The 17,211-nt window shown below is 52.1% G+C and overlaps 1 long non-coding RNA gene across 2 annotated transcripts; it reads right to left on the bottom strand.

The window, feature by feature from the left end:
* Positions 1-1,710: 1,710 nt before the first annotated feature.
* Positions 1,711-16,527, bottom strand: LOC310886130. 2 transcript variants are annotated; one of them, XR_014575191.1, is made up of 3 exons: positions 16,244-16,527; positions 8,273-8,523; positions 1,711-5,921 (listed from the first exon to the last, which is right to left on the bottom strand). It is a non-coding gene; the product is annotated as an uncharacterized lncRNA (long non-coding RNA). The 2 variants fall into 2 exon arrangements; XR_014575192.1 differs by lacking the exon at positions 1,711-5,921 and having other exon boundaries at positions 6,923-8,523.
* Positions 16,528-17,211: the final 684 nt, after the last annotated feature.

Here is a 17,211-nt window from a genome sequence, read left to right on the forward strand (position 1 = left end):
ACAGCGAGTCCCCCGCATTCCCCAGGGCCACAGGACCCGGCGGAGACGTGATGGCGGTGCTGGGGACGGGCAGCACAGTCCCCCCCTGACCCCAGCCACGTCTCGCAGGAGGGACAGGACAGGGCACAGCCCTGGGAGCAGCACGGTCCCCGGCCAGGAAACCACGGTGCCTTGCGGGAAGTATTTTATAAAACCGTGTTCCCCAGGGAGGTGGCTCTGCCCGGCCAGTGCCCGGCTGCTGGCACATCCCGTGGGTCCCTCCGCTCTCCTGCTGGACGTGCAGCCTTGCTGTAGTCCCCCGGGAGTCAAACCCCACACCCGGATTCTTCGTTTTGTCCTCTGCTTCTCACCCTGGCTCCTGCAGCTGGGTTCAAAGGAGCCTGGCTCCCTGCTGGAGATGTGGCCCTCCTGGGAGCCATGCAGCCAGCAGCTGTTTTGCAGCAACACGGGTTGGCCTTTTCAAAACAAGCCAGCATCTGTTAGTCAACTAGCATGCAGTGTTTTAGGGTCCTTAGGCTGGAATAGAGACACGAGGCTCACACGCACATCCAGGCTGGCAGCGTTGTTTGTTTCCCCAACATCCAGAATTTCATCTTTTCCACCTTCCCGCTGCCAGCACAGTCCTTATCCCTCTGCCCTGACACCTCCAGGGTTTATTTCAAGCTGAGCCACACTGCCTCCATATGTCCTCCCGCCACTGGTCACTGGTTGCTAGAAGTCGGTGCTGGTTGCTGGTCTTCATTGTGTCCATTCACAGTTGGCAGTCCTAAAAACCCCGTTAATCTTAGCCACAATTAATGCCAACCACAGCCCCCATCTGCTGGACTGGTGTGCTCCTTTCCAAAGCAGATCAAGCTATTTGTAATTAAAGCAATGCAGAAAATCAGGGACGTTCCCCAGACCAGAAATAGAGGTGGCCACTGAAAGGGGGAAGCTGGTAAAACCCTCCGAAGCCACGAGACACGCCAGCTTAGTGCGGCTGAAAGTCCGCCCCGTGCTTAGCTTCTTGTACAATTAACTTGTAAAATGATGATTCTGATCATCTCTTCATGTCTTCCCACTCGTACTCCTGTCTGTTGGATAAAGAGTTTGCAAATGTTGCAGAGAATTTCAGAACGTGTTCACCAACTCGCAGAAGGCTTAGGCTGCGAATATGAAATCACCACAAGCTATCTGGAAAAATGCAGTGCTCACACCAGGTTCACCTATTCTCAGCGCACATGGGCATCGTTTAACTGAGAATATTCAGCAAATCAAAAGCTCTCAATTACCCCGGTAGGAAAACCCCCAAAGTGTGTAGACTTTAATGACCAGGAAAAAGTGAGCCGAAGGTTTGTGACCCCTCAGCATGGAGCATTTGCAAATCCTTCTGCTCCAGAAGGTTTCCCCAGGTCTGCAAGTCATAGCAAATGCTAAAAAAATATTTTTTATGCAAGATCAACTCTGGAGTGAAATACAGAAACGTACAAAGAGATCTCAATTGACCATCTGGCTCTAACGTTCCCAAAGCTTGTAGCCATTTATCTCTGTCCAAAAGTGTGCTTTAAAGATGCAACAGGAATCTTCCTTTGTAGAGGGAATTTGTGAGTGTGTGTTTGGCCTTCAAACACGTTAAACTAAACACCAAAGCCTATGGGGAGTACATAAACACTAAAGAACAAACAAGCTTGCTTCATACCTGAAACGAAACTTGATTTTGGTTGCAGAAGAGTGTTTATTTTCTTGGAAAGAAACAGGCCCTGGCCTTTCAGCTGTTACAGATTTTCTCAAGGGAATAATTTTTTTAGCAAACCTTGTTCCTTCTGTAATCCTTTGTAACAACTCACCGACTCATGCTGCCCTAGCTTTAAAAATACATTTTCAAAGCCCATTAGCAAATTCACAGGTTTTTTTTATACACTGAGAATTAAAGTGGAAACATAAGACCTAGCAAATTATTTTCACTTTATATACAGTCTCCCTAGTAAACAAGTGTTGCAAAAGCCTGTGTGCTGTCGGCAGAGCACTGAGGGATGGAGAACAGAATGTGGTCACATGTGGTTTTATTCAGCAAGTTATTTATATAATCTGAAGTATAGTAACAATCTGCCTGGATCCAGAGGCTCCCAGCTCCGCAGCCCGTGCAGACGGTGCTCCTTGGCTTTTCCACTGCGTCTACACGGCTGCTCTCGGGCTCCGAGCACTTTGCTTCTGCGTCGCGCAGCCCAGGCAAGATGCTGATTTCCAAGCAGAGCTCCGGGAGGGTTTCGGGACCACATCCTGGCCTCCCTCCGTTTAATCTGGATGCGAGCCTGTCCCAGCAGCCAAAATGACCCCATCCGGTCTGGGTCCCACCTCCCCCTGCCTGATTTCACTTCCAGAGCTTTCCAAAGGCTCCATCTCCTCCGCATCCCACGGGAAGCATCTCTTCTGCCCCCCAAAGCAGCCTTCTGCCCACCAACACTGCACCACACCCCGCTCCTCCTGGCGGAGAGGCAGCTCCAGAAGGTGTCCCCCCACGGCACACATCACCCACCAGGGATCCCTCGGGGTGTGGGATCTGCCCTCGCAGCCACAGGACCAATTATGCAACATTGCAGACTAGCGGTGCAGGAGGAGATCGGCTGGGAGTGTGGGCTGAAGAAGGCCAGATGAGGTCTGAGCAATACCCACGTCGTCGTAAACTGTCAGGTCTGCTCACCCGAAAGAAATGGTTTTCATCTCGCTGGCATTAAAGATTACAGTCAGTCATTCCGCGGGAAGGTGAAGGGAATTCTTTATTGTGGCTCTTCGGTTCTATCTTGAATAGCAATAAGGATTATCCTCCAGATTTCTGCATCTCACTCGGAGCCCGAAACATGTGTTCATAATTTTCCTCTCCCTTTCAGGCAATGCCAGCAATCTCCTGAAGTTCTTAAACTGAACCTGTGAAATTTAGTGGTTGGCCAGCGTATCTGACATATTCCCCTAAAATACTGCTTCAAGTGTGCTTCTCATACTGATTTACGATTTTTTTTCTCTAACAAAGTATCCACTGTATTTTATCGCTAGTATTTCTCACGCCATTTTTTTTTGTCAGAAACAAAGATCAGACCAAAGATGCTTCTATGAATTTCCAAGGAGGAGCAGTAGGTGGCTGGCTTGGATTTCTTTAGTCTAATTTTTCTGGTTCAGGCAGGCAAAGACTTCATCATGGCATGATTATTAAAGGTCTAGGGCCAGCCAAGTTCTGTTCCTTGACCTAAGTGCTGAAGTTGGTGGGGTGGTACACACATGAGCAGAATTTGGGACGTCTCCTGCGTGGATGTTGGCAGGTGGAGCAGGGCAGAGCCCTGAGGATGCTGCTCAGACTGGCCTAGGGACCTGAGGAAGCTGCTGGGAAGCTGAGATTTGTTCAGGGCGATGAGGAGGGGACACTGATACCACATCTTTTGTCACAGAGATGCCAGCTGGTCCCTGCTGCCAAGCAGGAGGTGGCAACACGGACCCCGATTTGTGATGGCTGGGTGGCCAGCCCTCACGAGCAGCAGGACCCTCTTGCGATGGGCACACCAGGGGCTGCCACTGGGCTGCTGCGAGGAGCCCCCATGTCTGCTGGCCCCACGGGAGAGCATCCAGGCCTGGGAAGAGGTGGGGGACACGGGGACACCCCCAGCCCCAGCTCCCCGGCTGCTGCAGCCAGTTGTGCTGCAACCCGGGTTGTGCCGCCTTGCAGCGTGCTCGGCTCAGACGTGCCTCTCTGCTCTTGGTTGCTTTGCTTTTATGAGCCAGTAGTTTAAAACTTGAAATAAACAATGATAATTGCCTAATTTGAGGGGAGGACGCTGTTTCTCTTTCTGTGCCAAAGGAATGAAAATTTGTCAGGACATAAAAATACCATAGGCTTTCCCTACACGCAAACTGCTTCTGTGGCGGCTCGCCCAGGGAGGCGTGCGTTAAAGTTTTGTGACGATTGCAGCTTCCAGCACCGGATTTGGGTTTATTTCTGGTGTCCCGTTGTCACAAGCACCAGTCCCCAGTGCCCGGCGTGGCACAGGAGGGCGAGCGGCTCTCCTCCTGCCACGTGTTCGCAGGCAGCGCTCCGCGGCAGGCGGGGAGCGGAGCCTCATGAATCTGTAATTGCAAATGTGGGGCTGTGGCAACAAGGGAATTCAATGAACCCGCAGACTTCATATCTCCGCTGACCCGCTATGGCCCATAAACGATCTAAATACTGACTCCTCTTGTCTGTGGCCAAAAGGGAACAGTCAGTTCTTGTGTTTCTGAACAAGGCGGCATCATCTGGCAGGGCGTTTGAGGCTTTATGGAGTCATCGTTTCTGTTTCTCAGAACTTTTTTTCAAAAGTCGTTTCTTGCGCTGAACCTTTAGTCGCTGCCCTCATCCCGTCACAGCCCTTCCCTGCTCGTGTCGCACCCTCAGCTGTCACGTCTCTGTCTCGTGTGTGCTGCGAGGGTGGTTGTTCTGGCACACAGTGAATAAAATGAATGGTTTCACCTGAAGAGGAATAACTTCCCACCTGCAGGCACCCTACAGATAAATCTTTGATCTCCTCCGCTGAAAGGCTGCGAGCAGGCAGAGGATGAGGTAGCAGCGCGGAGGCGAGGCGTTGCACAGGGAAGTTGCACAATCGCGGGAGTTTACGAGAGGAGTCCAGCTGCACGATGCACCAAAGAGAGCGAGGAAGGGGCTGGCAGAGAAATTTCTTTTCTTTTCTATTCCAGTTGTCATCCCACCCTTGCCACTGCAGCAGCCAAGCGTTCCCGGGCTTCGACATGAAAGAGCACAAGGCGATCTCGCCTTGCACTGCGCCCTGAGGCGAGCACCGCGCTCCGCAGGGGCTGAGCCACGGCTGTCCCTTGGCCACGGACACCATTCCTGCTCCATCCCATGGCGGGGGCTGCAGCTGTGCCCCCTCTGCTTCATCTTGCAGCTCAGGACCGCAGTGGGGCTGTGCTGAGGCTCTCAGGCAGGAGCTGCTCCCCGTGCCCCCAGCCCCGCGCAGCGCCCGGCACCGCACAGCCCGGACCCGCTGCCCCGGCCGGCCGGGCTCTTGTCCAACCTCGCAGAAATCCACGGCTTGGCTCTCTGCTTCCTCCCATCTGCCCAAGTTTATTTTCCTTGTTTTCTGTTTATGAGCTGGGCGAGTATTGAATTTCCCGAAGTCATTGCCATCCATTGCCACAGGTCTTGCACACAAAGACTCCCTCGGTGCCAGGATCCAAGTTTTGCAATTGGACTGGTTCCCTTTCCCTCCAACCATTGTGGAAACAGCCTTTGTTTTGCTTCTGGATCTTGTTCATCAGGCCCAAATCAAGGGCCGCTATCCAAATCCTGTTTTTTTTGAAATCCGATTTCACTGTTTTAATGAAAACAGCATATTTTAGGGGACAGGGCTGAGGTCCTTGAACAGTAGGATTATTTTTTTTTAATATTTTTTTTTTCTGCAGGACTTGTATATCTTCGCAAAAGCTGAGCTGTCCAGTCCTGCCAGTTCCCTCTGAATAGCAGGGACTGGAGGGACGGGGCATGAACGCTCCTAAGGGACTTATTAAAAGAGAAAGCTCAATTTCTGGCCGAGGAGCTCCATCCCAGCTGCAAGCTGACAGCCAAGGCTGAACGCCCCGCGCTCTTGGAGGCTGGCTGAGAGGTGGGGGAGCCTGGCAGCTGCGAGAGCCTCTCCGTCGGCTTGTGCGGAGGAGTGAGCGGCTGCAGCCGTGGCTGAGCGTGAGCCGATGCTCCTGCTCCAGGGCTCCTGTGCGTCTCTGGCCCCGAGGATCGTGGCTCCTTTCCCTGCACCCGTTTTTGTCTCCTCCAGCGGCAAACGCCTCTGCACAGTGTCGTGGCCGCAGCTGGCGAAAGGCAGCAACGACTCCTCCGTCCCTCGCGAGGCAGTCGCACTGACCTCAAGCCTTCCAGATGAAAAACCCCATTTATTCCGGGCCTGTAGGAGAGGAATCCCCTTAAGTGCATGCTCAGGCATGTGCCGCTGCTTCCCTTGTGTATGTCAGAGCGAGGGAACGGTTCTGTAATCACCCATTTTTATTTAATTGTAACGCCCCTGTCCCACTAACTGTTCCAGATGCTCTAATGGTTCCTAGCTCTGGGCTCTAAAACATGCTGTTCTTTTCACCCTGGTCTCCGCCCTTCAAGTACAAACAATGGTTTTGCTGGTTTTTGAGCCTTTTGTGTGCCAACGGGATGTGGGGAGAGAATCCCCTCCATGCCAAATTCAGTTGATAATAAGAAACAGGAAAGGAGCTTGATGCCAGCTTCGCAAGAGCCGAGCAGCACTGGGCTGCTCGCTGCGGCATGCGGATGTCGCCATCGCCCAGCAGCAGGGTGGGATGCGGGGGGGAGACGAGGGGAGAGGGCTGGGGCAGCACAGGGGGGCTTTGGCCCCGGCGAAATCAAGCACCGTGAGTCTGCACAAACCGGCAGGGATGCTCCCAATGGCCGCAGCACCTGGTGGGCGTGAGATGCTCCTGGAGAGCACCAGGAGCACGAGGATAACACGGGATGAGCATGGGCAGGGCGCTGTGCTGGGCGCTTCCTGCCCTGGTGCATCAGGAGTTGTGGCTGCGTGACCACCGCCTGCCCACCGGCAGCCCCACCAGCAGCCAGCGGGTGCCGTGGGTGCAGCAGCCCCATGGCTACTTCCTCCCTTTGGCTACTTTCTCCCCTTGGCTGTGGCCACCATGCATGCACCTGCACATGCAGGAATGAGCAGCCCCAGGGGCTTTATCCCCTCCCCGTCTCCCCCTACCCCATTCCCCTGTGCTTTTGGGTGGCCGTGGGCTGCTCCCCGAGGCACCCCCAGCGTGGCTTTTCATAGAAACCATTTTGGGAAGACTTGGCTGCGCCTTCCTGCCCGCTGCACGGCCGGTCTGGCGTTCCAGCAGCCCTGGTTATTAACAGCCGTGTCACTTCTGTGTCCCCTGGGCATCAGTCAGCCCCGTCTCCCCGCTGATGGAGGAGACAGGGGAGGAGCAGCCCTGCTGCAGCCGGCGCTGCGACTGCCGGGAAGCCTGGTGTTAGCAGAGCCGCGCGGGGAGGTGGCAGGAGGAAGAGGACCCTGGCTCCCAGGACTGATTATTGCTAAAGTCTCCGCAGGTTCCTACATCTTCTCTTTTATCCCTTCTTTATATATATTTCAGAATGATATAAATTCTCCGCTATGAACCCCGCTGTGTGAGCACAAAGGAAAAGTTGCAGGCGGGCCCAAGAGAAAGGGAGGATAAAAAAAACCACAGGAGAAAATTAATAAAGCATTTGAGAAAGGGAGGGGGCGCCTCGCTGGGAAAGTGTGTAGCACACAGGGCTCCCCAAAGCACATCAAAGCCTGACTCTGAAATTAGCCCAACTGTTGGGAATGTAAAGCAGGGGATTCTCCCACTGGGCTGTGGATTGAGAGTCCCCCCACGGGCTGCGAGGCACTGACATTTGTATTTATCCAGCCTAGAAGCTCCATCATGGAGCTTTTCAAAGGGCACTGCTGGGACCCAGCAGGCCACCTCCCCAGCACGGCAAACACTGCGCTTTTAATTACTGCTCCGAGACGGCACATGTGCCCGACCCCCACACTAATTCTTGTTGCAATTACAGCGATCTAATTGAGTTTATTCACTCTCGGCAGCTTTTGTGCCTTTCTTCCTTGCACTCCCTGCCGGTGAGAGCTGGGGCCTCCATTGATCCTCTAGGTAGTAATACGGGCAATGTCGGCGAGCCTCCCCTGGGGCTCCCGTGGGGCTTTATTGTGTGCACGGAGCTGGGGAGTGCGGGAGCCTCTGGCGAGCGGAGCCCTGCCCCGCAGCACCCGACCCCTGCGCCGGCTCGGGCCAGCGCCACGCTCGCAGCATTTCACCACGTCAGCGTGCAGCGTGCGCCTGACGTTTTGTTTGGAGAAGCAATTTTACATTTTTATAGGAAAATTACTTCCAATTAGCAAAGAGATGAGGCCTTTGGAAGTTGCAAATAAGGCTTTCCGCGCTCGGGGATGATGAGTTGTCCGACGGGGACAGCGAAGGTCTCCAGCTGCGCTCGTGCAGCGGGCGCGAAGCCGAAGCCCCCGGGCAGTAAGTGGTACTGCTGTCCTCTGTCCTGACCCTCCTGCTCGTCAAGGAGGTCTGAGACCCACCAGATTCCCAGAGGCACAGAAACTGCACCTGCCCCTCAGGGAGGAAAGCACCGAGGTCACCCAGTGCTGCCTCCCTCCCTCCTCCTCCTCGCGAGCATCGCCTCCTCCGCAACCACCTTGCAGGAGGCTGCAAAGAGAGATACCAGTGATGTGGTTACCTGTCAGGTACCCAGAACTCAGTGCCAACTGGATGCAATTCCAGTGCTGAATAATTATCTCGTTACAGCCCCGTGGCTGGGACTTGCACCAAACCCTGGCATGAGTGCTCTGAGCGAGGATGCGGCCGTGAGCTGCAGCGGAGCCGGGTGGTATCAGGCAGTCCCAGGCGTGGTACTGGAAATCAGCCCCCAAATGATGCTCCTCTGGCTATTTTTTATTTATTCATTTTTATTCTGGCAAACGTTGATTTCTGTTGGAGGAAAAAAAAAAAAAAGATTAGAAATCAAACTCTGTTTAGTATTTTTGATAACAGTGATCTGTGCAGCAGTGATGAGACATTTTGAGAGCTGATGTCTCCAAAGGCAGGGGGATAGCTAGGCAAAAAGGCCAGAGATGGAACAGGGCATAGAAAGGCTGACGGCAGCTTGAGCTGGGTCTCCCTGCTTGGCACACCAGTGGCTTGAACGCCCAGTGGAGCTGGGCCAAACTGGGACTGGGGGGAGCAGCACTGCCTGTCCCCCGGGTGCAGGGCAGCATCCTGCTCCTGCTCAGCTGGGAAGGTGCTCAGCTGCAGGGATTTTCTCCTGTCCCTGCCAGCCTTTCTCCGTGGCTGGGCACGGAGGCACGCAGGACGTGCTGGGGGGCAGCCAGCACCCCCAGCACCCAGGGGAGAAGCCCTTCTTGGAGGGCCCTGGTGGAAACATCTGCCCTGGCTTCTGTGGATGCTCTTGAAAAGGGAGCTGAGCAGACACATGGTAACTGGCAAAGGGCCCAATGAGGGAGGAGGGGGAGGAATTAACTCTCATTTAAGTCCACTTTTGTTGTAAATAAACTATAATCACTTCAAACCTTTTGCTTAATCAGAAAGGGATGTTAAACATTAAGCAAACAGTCGGCAGGCTTGTCTTACTGCTGGATTAAAGATATTAAATGCCAGCGATACTTGCTTTTTTTAATCTGTCCTGCAGCTGTATTATTAAAACAAACACATTTGCAGACCTGCAAAAAAACTAAACGAAAACAAAAGATGAGATTGAAGCTTTCCCAAGGGCAATATCTGAAATCTGGACAATTTTAAGATCTACGTTTAGTCTTCATCTTTTGAACCAAATAATGGAGGGAAATGACACATAATAAAATTAACCACTGGAATTAGCAGCACATTCTTTAATGGAGCCAGGTTAAAATCCCTGGGTCACATCCTCGTAACCTCTCTACCGCACCTCCAGTGCCCAAGCACTGCGTCTCTGAGCATGACCCAGGACTCTCAGAATTTTCCTTTCTCTGTTGGGAAAGAGAGCAAATAGCCTTTGACCTTACAAAGACGCAAATTTTTGCAATAACCGATGTTTTTTTCCTTAAAGCTCCAACTTCTGGACTCGAGTGAATGCATCCAGAGACGGGGAGATTCACGAGAGTTCACAAAACTCTTACCTTTATTTGAGAAAAATGAAGGTTTCTAGCTTCCTTGGGAAGAGAATAAAGAGGCTTGAAAATACGATACCATGAAAGACTTAAAATTGCAACTGGAGCTAAGGAGAAGCAAATATCCATTTTTCGAAACTGGGGTTCTGAGCACTGGTAGGGGAGCACCAGCCAGGCTCAATATGCTTGAGAAACCCGAGCAGAGTTGTAGCACGGGCGGGAAAACGTGGCCGGCATCTGCCACGGCTGGAAGCTGAGGTGCAGCCCTGGTGCACCCATGCCGTGCCACGCATCGCCCTGTCGGGGCAGGCAGCCGGGAGCAGCGGTGCCTTGCCCTCGGCCCGGGCTGTGAGCTGTCCCCTCCTCTCCCAGCTGGGATTACACAGCTCCTGCCACCCTGCCCCGAGCGCTGGAGTCCTTTTGTTCCTCCCTCCAGCCCCAGGGACAATAAAACAAGATTTTAAAGGAACCAAAGGAAAATGTCAGCTCGGTGGGGCTGGGTAGGCTGAGACACGCAGCAGTCTCAGGGCAGCAGAGTTAAAGTGAGTGTCCATCGCTGACAGGGATGCCAGCCAGCAATTTATTTTCCACATTAATTTTGATTATGAGTTCTTATATGGTTACGAAGCCCAATTTTCACAAGGGAAATTTACCCCCCCCACGCACAGGACAACAAATCAGATTGACCTAAAGTTGTTCTTTCCTAAATTTCTTGTGGAATCTTGGCTGGACACAAGTTGTCTCAAATGCAATTACACTGTCATAAATAATTTTCCACCTCTTTTTTCTGTCTCAACCATCCTGCTCCCCTGGGGTCAGTGGAAATTTCCCCCTTTTATTAGGTTAGACCAGTTGGCACGGAGAAAAACTCTGCGCTCATGGCATCATTGTCTGCTCTGAGCCAAATCCTCAGAGATCTCCCTCCCACTAACACAAAAGCCGGCTGAGCCGTGGCTGGGCTGGATAACGAAGCTCGTGGCTGGGGGCCAGCCTGCCCCCGAGCATCCCAAGCCCCCCAGGTCTCCTCGCCCTGCCCTGGGAAACACCAATCCATACCATTAAGTTTAAGCACCCGCACCAACCAAAGTGGAGTTCACGACCCTGGAGCATCAGCTCGGCTTGGATGAGGAGGTGCAAGCAAGAGAGAGCTCAGGATTCAAGGCAAGCACGCACTAAGAAATGCCTTGCTGCCTTTAGACATTAGCGAAGGGCTATTATACACGTATTTCTCAAGGTCTGTTGGCTGAAATACTCCATTTTTTTAGCGCCTGCTCAGTTCACAAGCTGTCTCCTGTCCTTTCGTGGTGGCAGAGCCAGGCAGTATGTGACCGAGCCCTTGCAGACAATGGGCTCGGCAATGTGACTAACATCTGCCACATGTGGACACGTCCTCCTGCTATTTAGTACCAGACTGTGCTCTTTTTTACTGTGTCTTTCATACAAGCTGCATCCCCAAACCACTTCACAGAGCAGACTAATTAAAATCATGGGTACAAAGCCATGCAGGGAGAAAAAGCCCTCTTTAAGGCATCCAAAGAGTGAGGGGATCACGTTCAGCCCACAGGCTACTCTGCAGGGTGACCGGCGGGTTCCTCCCTGGTCTCAGTCACACCCATGCGAAATCTGGGCAGATTTCATTAATTTGGCCCCCTCAAGGGCTGGTAAACAATTTTCAAGGGTCATTAGAAGCGTTACTGAACCTAAAATCCCTGGGTTGCCGGTAGGACCAGTGCGCTCGGGCTGCCTGCAAGCCAGCAGGAGCCGGGGCACGTGGCGGAGCAGGACGCTGCCGGTGGATACGGCGGGAGGCTGTGGCTTCCCCCGGCTCCTTTTGCACGTCCTCAAACATTTTGAGATGCTGGGAGGATGCTGCCTCTGCCCGCTGGCCGGCAGAGAGGGAAGGGCTGAGTGTTCCCAGCCTCCCCCAGCCGCATCTGGTGCCTCTTAGCAGTCCACGGGACACGAGCAGGGTGTCTCCGGCCACAGATTCGACCCAGGCCAGTCCTGTAACGTTGTAGGAAAGCCTCAAATGGCTGGACGCATCTTCGGCAGCGAGGAGGAGTTGGTGTCTTGACACTTGCTTCCCTGCCCTCGCAGAGGAGGGCTGTTCTACTCTCCGTCCTTACGTGGGCTCTGGTTTCTGTCCAAACGAAGAGCGCTCATCCTCGTCCCATTCCTGCGACTGCGTGTTTTGAATTAAGTCATATCTGAGGCACTCGGGAAAGTGTGAAGCAATTTTTATTTAGAGGATGAAAAAACGGTGGGAGAGCAGAAAGAAGATGACCCAATGAAATAGCCTGGTCCGTTATTAGTAACTGATTAACAGGAAAATGGAGAGGAGCCTGGAACCATGAGCCACGTCAGAGGGCTGCCAGGACTGCGAGCCACATTACTCAATAAGTGGAAAGTCCAGGTAAAACACATCCCCTGGCTACACATGTGGTAGTGATTTGGGCAGATACGCTGTCAGAGCAACGCTGACATCATAGCGAGAGGTATTTACAGCCGACAAGGAGAGCTTGGAGCAGACCTTGGCCCCGTTACCCCCCCACACTTTTTTTTTTTTGTTTTATTCTGAGCTGTTATTATGAAGAATTATTTATGAAGTGGTGAGAGCATGAGCAGCACAGGCCTGCCAAACTTAAAGCACTTTTCATTTAACAGAATGAAAATTATTTTAACATGAGTATCTAAAGCAAAGATCCACAGATTCTGGACAGCTTTATGGAGGCAGGCTATAAATTCTGAGCTCACAAATGTATTTTCTTCGCTGCAAGTTCATGTCACCAATAGGCTTCTCTTCACCTCTGAGAGTTTATTTTCAATAAACACAAGCTAAATCTCCAGCAGTTTCCAGAGGAGGATGTTAGCAGCTATTACTGTATCTAATCAACTGCGATCCACGGACTGTTCCAGCAGGACACTTAGGAACAGGTTTTAATTCTGTCCCGGCACTGTGGGATTGCACGAGGCTCACCTTGCAGCCTCTGAGGTCAGCGGGGAGCATCACGGAGGGTCTCGTTCATTACAGACCTGGTCCCAGGCCACCAGGACTCCCTCTGTTGGCATCCCCAAGCCCCACTTGGGCTGCAGCAGGATGGAGCTTCTCTGGAGCACCCACCCGGCTCCTCCGCACAAGCTCCCAATGCAGAGGATCCCCAGCCTGGCTCAGCAGCACTGCTCATCGTGATGTCTCTGCCCATGCTCATGCAAAGCACCATCAGAGCACACTCCTGCTCCTCTGTTTATTTAGCAGGATATTTTTCTCTTCCCTGGTTGCCTTTCATCGTTGTCCCTGGGATCGCCGTGGAGCAACAACCCAGCTTTGCGAACACAGAGCCATGCACCAGGCTGCGGGCACACCCCAAGGGGCAGAGAAACCCAGCCAGAGGGTGCCAAGTGCAAACCTCTTCTTTTCATTTGGGGGGGGTGAAAACCACACCAAAGCCCCCTCCGCTTCCTTCCTGCCACCCACTGCAACCTGGCTGCTGCCAGCACCCACGGTCAGTGGAAACATGCGGTGGTTTTCCAACATGCAATCGGGCGCTTTCCGCTCCTGGGAGCCAGCGCTCAGTTGTGGGGCGGTGTGGCTGCAACCCCCCCGGTCCACCCTTGGCCATAATTCACACGTAGATGGAGACCGAGGATCTCGGATGATCTCAGTTTCTGACGGCTCAGAAGCGACCTGCTGACATTGGGATGTTTTGCTCTGCTTCCTTCGTCTGGGCCAAACTCAGCCAGCGGGGTATTTGTATTTCTTTTTCACATAGTTTAGAATGCCAATTGCTGTCATATTATTTTTGTTTGGAATTTCATGTCAGTTCAGTATGCTACTGAAATGTATCCTCCCCACAGACGAAGGCTGTTGGGAAACCACAAGCTTCGTGAAATTCAAAATTGGTAAGCAACAAAATTATGAAACCACAGGAAATGGAATGAGCAATTCCTGCAATTCTTGCTTTTCCCCTCAACTCCTCCATTGCTCTTCGAAAAAAAATAATAAAATAAAATGAAAATGCATTAAATGGGGTGTTAGCAAAGGCTTCCTGTCCTCCAGTAAGATTTCTGGTTTTCTGGGTGCTGAGAAGGATGGAGGGGAAGGGCCGCGGAGGGCAGCCATGACTCACGCTGCCGGCCACCATGGGGCTCGCAGCAGAGGAGATACATCAGGGTCAGCGAAGAAAGGATGACAAAGACCCCACGATGACAATGGGCAGCGGCACGCGGGACCCACCAGCATGCAGAGGGCAGCCTGGAGAGCAGCCTGCCTCTTCGCTTGAAATTTTTTTATGGGTCAGCACTTCATCTTGCTGTTTGTGGGACAGCTGAGTGCTGCCGCTGCCACAGCCAAGGGGCTGCCCAGCGAGCAGCGCACCGTGCCGCTTCTGTGCCTGCCACCAGCCTGCTCGGCCTTGTGGTTGGATGGGGATGTTGGTCTTTCCCCAAATCAGTAACTTTTTCCCCCATGAGCTGTGGACACCAATCACTACCATGGGACCCAAGCCTGTGAGCACAGGTCCCAGCACACCTTGAGCTGTGCCTCACCCCATGACGAGGAGCCCTGGAGTCCTTCAGCCTCTCTCAACCATTTTCTCGTTTCAGTTTCAATTACAGGCTGAGCGGCAACCCGGCTAACGTGACTCTGACTATGGCTGTGCTTCTCCAGTGTAATTTGGTTTGCATTTCACTGTTGACATGTTTATGGGGTGATGATGCTGGGGCAACGGCCCGTGATGGTAAGCGAGAGACATCGGCGTTTTTCCCCCTGTTTGAAGAACGCACAAGTTGCGGGAACAGCCAGAAGCTGGAAGTTGTGGTATGAGTGAATCCAGGACCCTGCGATGCTCCAAGGCATGATTCTCACAGCTTCACTAAAAGGTCTGAGGCCACGGCAGCCCCAGCCCTGCTCTTCTGATCACCAAGGTGCAGACCTAGCCTGGCTTTGGAAAAGTATGCAACAGCCAACCCCTTACAAGCAAGCGAATCAGCAAGGTACTTGCAATAGTTACTCTTCATCTTGGTTTTGGAAAGGGAGGGAGTGATGGTGGGGACTGAGATGAGAATTAAGCTGGACCGGGAGCATCCACATGTCCTTTCCAGACCTAGGGGTGTGCAGAGGGGCTGGGAGGCTGCCCATATTCACGTTCCAGCACGCAGCTCAGTGGCTCACCCTCCCAGGGCAGACTTATTTCACCTCTGGTGAACAATTCCAGCCATGACGTAGATGTCCAAGCGTCTGCTTGCACAATGTGGTGGATGAGATACGGTGTCAGGTATGGTGTCTGCTGGGTACGTGCTGCAGCACATCTCTCCCGCAGCCTCAGGGTGCCATACACCAGCACGTCAAAACCTCAAGCCGATGGATGCTGAGCTCAGTGCACATCACTCCTCTGAGGCTACCAGCTCTGTATGGCCATGGCAGCCCCCATGGGGTGGGACCTACAGGCTTTCCTACAGCCAGAGGAGACCCCAACCCCAGCACAAGGCCAGACTCATTAGCTCAGAGCATCTTCTTTGGTGAAGGTAGATGAGCATCATGCTCCGCGGGACAAAATGGAAATGACAACAAGCCCTGGTCTGCAGTTTCCTCCAAATCCTTTGTCAGCTGGCCCCGTGAGGACCAGCTCCTTTCAGAAACACACTTTTCCTTCAGCAGACTTTCACAGCAAAGCCAACAACCCGCCGGCACCATCAGCTCTTGGTGGCTGTACAGCCTAAAACAGGAGCTGGCAAGCCTTGACCAAGCTGGTAGCACAGACGATGCTGTACCAAGAAACCAGCCGAGATACTGCAGAAATTCATCCCCGTGGCAGCTCTGCTCCAGTGCAGAGCAGCACCAACCGTGGCTCCCGAGCACTCGGCTGCACATCGGGGAGAGCAGCTGCTGCAGCGCTGCTGGCTCCAGCGGGGTGTCCCGGTGTCTCAGACGGGTTACGAGTCTCCAGTATTTCCCCGTGAAATGTCAGGGGACAGTGTAGAAAATGATGCTTTTCAATAACAAGGAAATATTCCTGAATGAAACCAGATCTGTTTATTTTGAGTTCACTGTTGCAAATCATTGCAAAGAGAACCCAGTCCTGCAGAATGGATCCAACGTGGATGTGAACCACATGAGGTGCAGGTTTGATCCAGCACAGAAACATTCTGAATTTGCTTTTTTTTAATCTAATTTCTTATTGAAACAATGTGGTTTGCGTGAAGGTTTTGATGTTTTGTTTTAAAACCACACATCTAATTTTAAATGTTTAAGGCTTATAAATAATACAGTAATTTTGATGCAGCCAAAGAAGATCTCATGCGAGAAACAGATAAATCAGTAAATCAGTACCTCATTTACATGTTTAACATGTGCCACATTTTATTCACTATCCTCCTTGGATGGGACTCAAAGGGACTCTCCAAAGAATTTGCCCCCACATCCCTGCTTCATCCTGAGCTAGAAACAAATTCCACTTTGGAAAACAAAAAACAAAACAAAAGAAACCCTGAGCTTTTATCACAGATGTCAGCAATTAATCCCTCCATTAAATAAAACATTTGCTCACCTTATTTTGCCTTTTTCTCATTTGCTAAGATGAGACGTGTCTCTCTCCAGAGCTGCATCCGACTAGGGAAGCTTCCCGGTGCATCCCTGGGCAGTGGGAGAGCTGCCCTAGGAGAGAAATTCCCCAAGTGAGCCCTGAGTTTCCCTAGGTAAAGGGGATTTTTGCATGTGCAAAACCTTTAGAGAATGAAATAAAATTGCTTTAACACCCCTGCATGCACCTCTGGTCTCTATGCCCCTCTCCCTGGTGGGATGCACAAACTAGCACTGCTGCTCCAAAACTGCTCATTTTCACCTGTTTTTGCACCTGTTATTAGTCATCTGATAATCACTGCAGTAGTCGCTAATTTCCTCCTTGCTACCGTCCAGGATAGCTGCTGTCTCATGCAGAAGGGTTAATCTCAGTCAATTAATTCAGCCTCTCCAGCAGTGCAAATGAAACGTGCCCCAATTACTGCCATCTCCTCCTCTGGTGTAAGAGTGAAATCTCATTAGCACTTGAGTACAACCAAGAATGCACTAATGGGGGTGTTAGATGTGTTAATGGAAAACATTTTCCTTTATCCTTTGGCAAATCAAGCTGTTTCCACCAAGTGTGGGATTTGATCTGGAAGTCTGCATGCAGCTGCATGGCCAGGCTTTGAGGGCATTAAGTCTAAAAAGAACAGAGCACGGAGAAATGCACTAATCCTGGCCTCATTCAGCTTCCCCTGCCTTCGCCTGCCTCTGTCCCTCTCCTCTCCTGGTTTGCACAATCCCATATTTGCAAGGACCTAAATTTTGAGCCAGATGAGCTGCTGATGTGTGCCAACACGAAGCCCTTGGCCTTAGCAGAGTGGCACCTTTAACACCAGCTGAGGATCTGGCCGGTCTGAGGAGGGTCCCACACTCAGAAAATGATATTAGGACTACAAGCGACGCTTTGCGTTGCCAACTTCAGTATGGTGCTGTGAAATGGATAAGAAAAAT

Source organism: Anser anser (assembly GCF_964211835.1).
Source record: "Anser anser genome assembly, chromosome: 24".
NCBI classification, from domain to species: Eukaryota; Metazoa; Chordata; class Aves; order Anseriformes; family Anatidae; genus Anser; species Anser anser.